Source organism: Triticum dicoccoides, chromosome 7B (assembly GCF_002162155.2).
Source record: "Triticum dicoccoides isolate Atlit2015 ecotype Zavitan chromosome 7B, WEW_v2.0, whole genome shotgun sequence".
NCBI lineage: Eukaryota > Viridiplantae > Streptophyta > Magnoliopsida > Poales > Poaceae > Triticum > Triticum dicoccoides.
In genome coordinates this window covers 664,309,871-664,316,475 of record NC_041393.1, presented here as the reverse complement: position 1 = coordinate 664,316,475, position 6,605 = coordinate 664,309,871, and the positions used below count along the sequence as shown (strand labels likewise).

Here is a 6,605-nt window from a genome sequence, read left to right as displayed (position 1 = left end):
ACAGGCTAACGTCGGAGCAGAAGAATGCCATGGCAGCCATAAAATGCCGACCGGTAGGCCGGCAGGTAGCCGAAGGACATGCAAATGGAGGACGTCTCCTCCGACGAGCCAGCGCCACCCTCCTCCTCCGCTCCATCCTCGCTGGTGCATTGCACCGTGACCATCAGCGAGGCTCGTGCCCATTATATGGACATGGTGCAGGAGGAGTGGGAGGAGCAGTTCCAGGAGGCGCAAAGCCGACGCTAGCTACAACCACAACTTCCTCTAGGAGCATCTGCAAGCAGAGGAACAAGTAGCCGCTAGCAGGGTGGTCACGCCAGACGCGGACCTGGCGAAGCAGGAAGCGCTGCTCGAGTCCTACAACTCCGCCCGCAAGATCTACCTCGCCCGCTGGCGGTGCCGCCAGAGGGCGGTGGAGGTGGCAGCCGTCGGCAAGGAGTGCGACGATGACGCGGGCGAGGCGGTGTTCGGCGAGACCGATGAGGAGGAGGAGGACAACACCGAGGCCATGCCCCGCCGCCACCACGAAGAAGCCGACACGTCCGTGGGTGCCGCCAACAGTGAGGAAGCGTAGTGCACGGTGGGTCACCGGTGCTCTGGTGCAGGAAGGCCACCGCTCCTCCCCTCCCGTCGACACCAAGGTTGGTGGGTTGAGCATCTTCGGCTGATTAATCACTTGGCGGCGATGTGGAGGTGGACAACTTCACTTCCCAGGCCTCCGAATAAGGAGGTTATAGAGGAGGAGCTCGAGAGCGCCGAGGCGGAGCTGGAGATGGTGAAGCTTCAGTTCTCTTGGTTCATGGCCGGACACGGGGAACGGGCGCCAGCGACCATTAATTTAAGCCTAGCCGAACAAGCTCCGTTTAATTGATATAAATTAATGAAATATGTCTTGTTTAAAGGAAATCCATCATATTTCTATGAAATCCGGTCGTGTTTATATGGATTCCGGTCATGTTTGATCGAATTTCGTCTGATTAGTTTGAGTTGTTGTCAAAATGTATACGGCTTGCGTCGTATGCCGTCCTCCCGTATTCGTGTCCATAGATTGATCCCCCTTTCAGCAGACAAATGTGGGAGAAAATTTTTGGGTTATCGTTGGAGATGTACCTTAAGAGCAACTCCAATGGGGTGACCCATTTTGTCCGTTTGGGTCATCCGGACACAAAAGCTAGCCCAACGGGGCGACCCAAACCGACACAGTGTCCGCCCGCAGTCCGTTTTGTGTCCGCACGGACCCATTTCCGTCTCAAATTTGAGAAAATTTGGGTCAAAAGCGGACACAAAGCGAACGCTATCTGCGCCCTCGCCGTCCGCCTCTGTCCAGCTGCATGCGCTGCCTGCCCCACTTGCCACCCACCCATCCACCCACCCCGCTCGTCCTCCTCCGGTGTCGGTGCTCCGCTGTGATGGGCTCGTGCTCCTCCGGCGCACGTGCCCGACCGCGTCATGCAAGCCGCTCCTGCTAGCTAGCTGCGCGCCTAGAGCTCACCTCCTACCGCCAGCCACCGTCTGTGAGAAGAACAAGGACGCCGGCGTGTACTTGGCCGGGCTGAGCACCCGGTACCCCGCCGGTCGGACCTTGATGTTCCTGCTACCGGTGCGCTGCAGGCCGCATATGCGCATCGACGGGGCCACGGTGGCCTCACCATCGTCGTCGTCCTGGACATCGTGGTCCATGTGCTAGAGCACGTTGAGGCGAGGACGACGCAGGGCAGCGCGAGGGGCCCCTGCGCCGCTTAGCCGTACTCCTGCTCGGCGGGTGGTTGGCGCGGTCGGCGCGCACCACGAACCTCTCCCGCTCCGGCCCCACGTACACCGAGAAGCACCCCGGCGCGACCGCCGCCGCCGACCGGCCACCGCTGGCCAGCCCGGAGCTGCTGCATCCCCGACGAGGGCGCGGAGCAAGGCAGGGCAAGAGCTGCGAGCGCGCGACTCAAGCAAGGCTGGGCGGGCGCCAGGCGCGCGAGCGGGAGCTGCGAGCGCGCGACCGGCGAGGCAGGGCGGGAGCTGCGAGCACGGGCGTCGACGAGTAGCGAGGCGGGGGTGGGGCGCGCGCGACGGACACCACGAGCTGGGGCTGGGACCTCGCGGGGGGAAGCGGCGGAGGTGAGCTCGCGAGCGCAGAGCGAGGTGGCGCGGGAGCTCGCCCACCAGGTGTTTGACTTAATGCCAACGCATACATGCACAAAATGCATCTGGCTTCCGTTGGGCGCACCGGCCGACCCAAACCAAAAAGCGGATGCGGACAGATGGACGGGCGACCCAAACAGACAAAAAACGGACAAAATCCGTGTCCGTTTGAGTCGCCCCATTGGAGTTGCTCTAAGTGTGTGAATATTAGTGGAACCAACATGGAGGAGTCGTTTGCAGCTAGGTGGTGATGTACTCCACTCGCGGTGTCTCTGAGCATGTGCTTGTGAATCAATCATGGTTTCGCCCCGAGGCGCCCATGCGAAAAATCGGGAGGTCAGGGCAGGGGGACGGGGACCGGCAAATTTTATCGTCGCCATGATGCAGGGCACGACGAACGAGACTCAACGGGCAAACTACCGGGCAGGTTTTGTCTCACGGGTCAATCTAGGACACGTGACATAATTTATCATATCTTACTTGATGTTCATTATGTTTGTGGTTTATTTTTTTCTATTTTTTTTTGTTTCTTGTTGCTACCTTATTTGTGGGAGCTTAGATGTGACATTCTTAAAAACCATATAAATGTGAATTAGAAAAACCGTTCTCTCTATTCACTGCAACACTTTGGAAGATCTCAGCTTCATATAGCATGGCACTTGACCTCAATTTGCTCAGATTTCTGAATAATACATAGATTCACATATCCAGCTAAATTGTCCAGGTTTTCTTTCTAGTTTAACTGGAAGGATCCAAATGCGCTACAATCTATCTGACGATGCGCACCACACATTATCAGCGACAGGTAAAACCTGGGGCGTCGGAACAACAAAAGAAATTACATCAAAAAATGACACCAAGAACATTACATGCATCGAGAAATCAGAAAAAAACACCTGCATTTTACCACAGCAGCCGGTTCCTTCTCAAGATGAAGCAATCAATGCACTGCATGTAACATTGCTACAATAGCGCATTCTTACGGCATCTCCAATACCGATCCTAAAAACTCCCGCTATCGTCCGAACCGTGTTGTCCGAACTGTGAAAACCATCTAAGACTGACCTGTATCGGTCCGCGGCACGGTCTGGACTTCATTTCTCTCACATTTAAGCTGGATATAAGGGGCGCCGGTTAGTTCGGGCGTTTGAGGCGTCCGGCTGGGTTAAAATTTTGTAACCGATCAGTGACCGAGTGGCCAGTCCGGACGATTGAGGAGGGTTTGGGATGCCCCGATGTAGATGCTCTAACAGTGGTTCCACTGTTGTGGTCTTGTCACTTCCGTCGCTCCTCCTTCCCAGCCGCCGATTTCATGCAAATCGCCCTACAAATGGGGTGGGTTATCCGGATTGTTTTGCCATGCATAGCAAAGCAAAGCACCCTTTCCACCCGCTGATCCACCCTGCTGCCCAGCCCAGCTGCTGGTGAATAAATGGATGGCCGGCGTGGTGGTGGTGGTGGTGCTTTGCAGGCAGACATCATCTTGTTAAGCGTCGCAGCAGTCACTGCGTGCAGCAGGGGCACAAGAGCAGCGAGCACGGAGGAGACAGTTTTACCATATGTGTGCATGGTAAAAGGGCCTTCCCTGTTGCCAAACAAGGCCCTCGACACTGTTGCGCCCCTTTGCCACCTTGTGCGCGTACATACGCACACAAGTAATCCTGCCCGCGTGCTACCGTCCAAGCGCATGGTTCCGCCCTCGACGACGACGCTGTGCACACGTTCAGGGATGCCACAGTGACGACGACGCCGGGCGCCGTGGTGCATGCATGGCTTGGCCCCTTGGACCGGTGGCCGGCGATTCGCGATTTACCACGCCCCGGACGTGGGTAGATTTTGCCTTCTACTACGTACCTTTCCTTGCCATCGGTATCGGGTGCTTGCAAAATGCTTTGGCCATTGCATGCTGCACGATGGAACACACGTACGTACGCCCTTGGTCTCCCACGATGGGGATGACGACGAGCCGCCGGTCAAACGCCCGAAATTATTACTCCTGGTGACTCAGAGGGTGCTTGGATACAAGGGACTATTTTTAGTCTGACTAAAAATAGTCTCTTTTAGAGGCTAAAGTTCCAAGCATCCCTGACTAAAGAGAGGCTAGGACTAGTCTTGAGGCTAAAATCTTTTAGTCATGGGAAACCTACTAAAATATGTATTAGCTCTCTCTCTCCTCATTTAATTCCTCTCCTTAGTTCTGGATTGGAGGGTTTGAAGGATAATAAATGCTCAATAACTAGATTTTAGTCTCTTTAGTATTTGGATCCAAGCATGGGTGAGACTAGCAAGTTTTAGTCCCACTACTTTTAGTCATGGGACTAAAACGTATCCAAGCATGCTCTCACTCGCTCACCACTCACCAGCCTGCCTGCCTTTACCATGCAGAGTGAAGTAATGGAGGGCCATTATTACCTCATCATATGAGCAGTAATTTCACACTCACACACCCGATCGACACTTTCTTTTTACCACTCAGCTTTTAGAAGATTCTCCACTACGTTCTTTGCTCATGCTATTTGCTAGGAACAGTACAGTTTTAGGGGTGCTCTTGCATATTTTATGTGGTAACAAAAAGTGTAACGAGAGGTTTTAAATGTGTACAGGTGCGGAGGTACGTGTACAACGACGTGGTGCGCCTGGACGGTCTTGAGAAGCTCATCGACTGCTCCTTTGTTCAGGTGAATGACAAGCCCTTGCCAAAAATGCACCTAGCGTTCTTCGTTTTACTAGTAGAGAACATCATCAACGCCTGAGCAGCTAGTCTAAAGTTGTGACCCAATACCCTGCAAAAAATAAATAAAAAATTGGCCTAATATTTCTTGGGATCTTCTATGTGCATGCAGCCCTACACCATCAACAACGCAAAGGTGATCTTTCCAAAGCTCAGGCCCCAGTCCAGGCTTCAAGGGCTCGAGCAACGTCTGCTTGACCTGCGACAGGATCCCCCAGGAGCCCTTCCACTTCTGCTGCCTCTCCTACAAGGTACGCTCCCCACTAACACTCAATCCATTCCTGAATCCCGACGCGCACGCTGCATGTATGCATGGCGCCTCGCTTGCAAATGTATAGGTTGGTAAGAACAATCTAATCTATCTTCCCTGCTGAGTAGTGATACATATTGGTCCATGCATGCAGGTGGATCATGTCATGATGCAGGGTGGCGACTTGTCCAACATCCTATACATGTCCGGCGTGCCCGACGTCGCCTGCTTCCCGAGGTTCGAGAACCTCCGCGTCGGCGGTGGACCGTCGGACGTCCTGGACGACGTAGACGCTACCGGCGGCTAGGTCAACCCGAACTCAATCATCGAGGACCCGCTGCACCACTACGGAGGCAGCCGGAATGCGCGGGGCTTCGACGCGGCAGACGGCGTCGACGTCCCTGTACCGAGGAAGAAGTCAGGGGGTTTCTTCCCCTAGCTGATTGTCATGTCGCTCCACAACAGGAGTAAGGGGGCACCCCACAGGTCTCCGTTCGCCCGATCAACGCAACGCATGTACCGTGTCCATGCGGTTCATGCATGGATCGCTACTCTTCCTGTTTATAAGACTTAATTTAAAAATCTCTTCAACCAAGATAGATGATGAATGATGGAATTAATTCCGTAGTTTGCGAAAGTACATAATTAATACTCTCGTTTTTCTCAAAAATTCGTGTAAACCGATGCATTAATTACACCACATGAATGCATGACCACTTAATGACCAAGAACTTTCTCATGCATTGGTGGGTGTTTTCTTCATCCTTGCATTCAGTGATTTAATACACCTTGAAATCTGAACATGTGATGGTAAGTAGTACAATTGAGAGTTATAAAACAAAAAAACAAACTTTTTGATATGAGCCTTATAAACCGGAAAGGAGGGAGTACATAGTAAAGTTCGATCTTTCTTGTGTTCAAAATCTTCTATGGAGTATGTTGTATATTACCACTAGCTAGTACCACTAGTGGTATCTTAATTGTAATCATATGCAGGTTACCGAGGTTAGGCATGTGGAGAGTGAAACTGAGAAGGGTGGTTGGTTGGTTGGTTGGTGGATGAGAAAGGGAGAGGTGGCCTTTCTTGCTAGGGCCATCTTAGAGCATCTCTAGCAGAATCCCCTAAATCCCAACCCGCATAAGTCTTTTGCAGTTCACGGAAAAGCATATTGCAGGCCGGCGCGGGCGAGGTCAGACTCAGAGCCCACAAAACGGACCCATAAAAAAGATTCAGATATGCTTTTTTACGGGTCGGCTACACGGAGTCTGCTCGGGAATCGCCGCGTCGACCCGCAAATCGCAGACGCCCAATTATCGAATTTGACATCGGTTCCGACAAATAAGTTCAAATTCAAACAATAGAACATAGTTCACGCGCAAATAAAAGCTTAAAGTTTTGTAGGACAAACGCAAAAGAGGGTCTTGCAAAAGTGACGACCACGTACGACATCATCTTGTTCGATCATCACTCCGCGCCACCGAGTCCTTCGA

At 52.9% G+C, this 6,605-nt stretch overlaps 2 pseudogenes; one reads left to right on the top strand and one right to left on the bottom strand.

The window, feature by feature from the left end:
- Positions 1–1,488: 1,488 nt before the first annotated feature.
- On the bottom strand, positions 1,489–3,121 carry LOC119339336 (annotated as a pseudogene).
- Positions 3,122–3,565: 444 nt separating this feature from the next.
- Positions 3,566–6,227, top strand: LOC119339335 (annotated as a pseudogene).
- Positions 6,228–6,605: the final 378 nt, after the last annotated feature.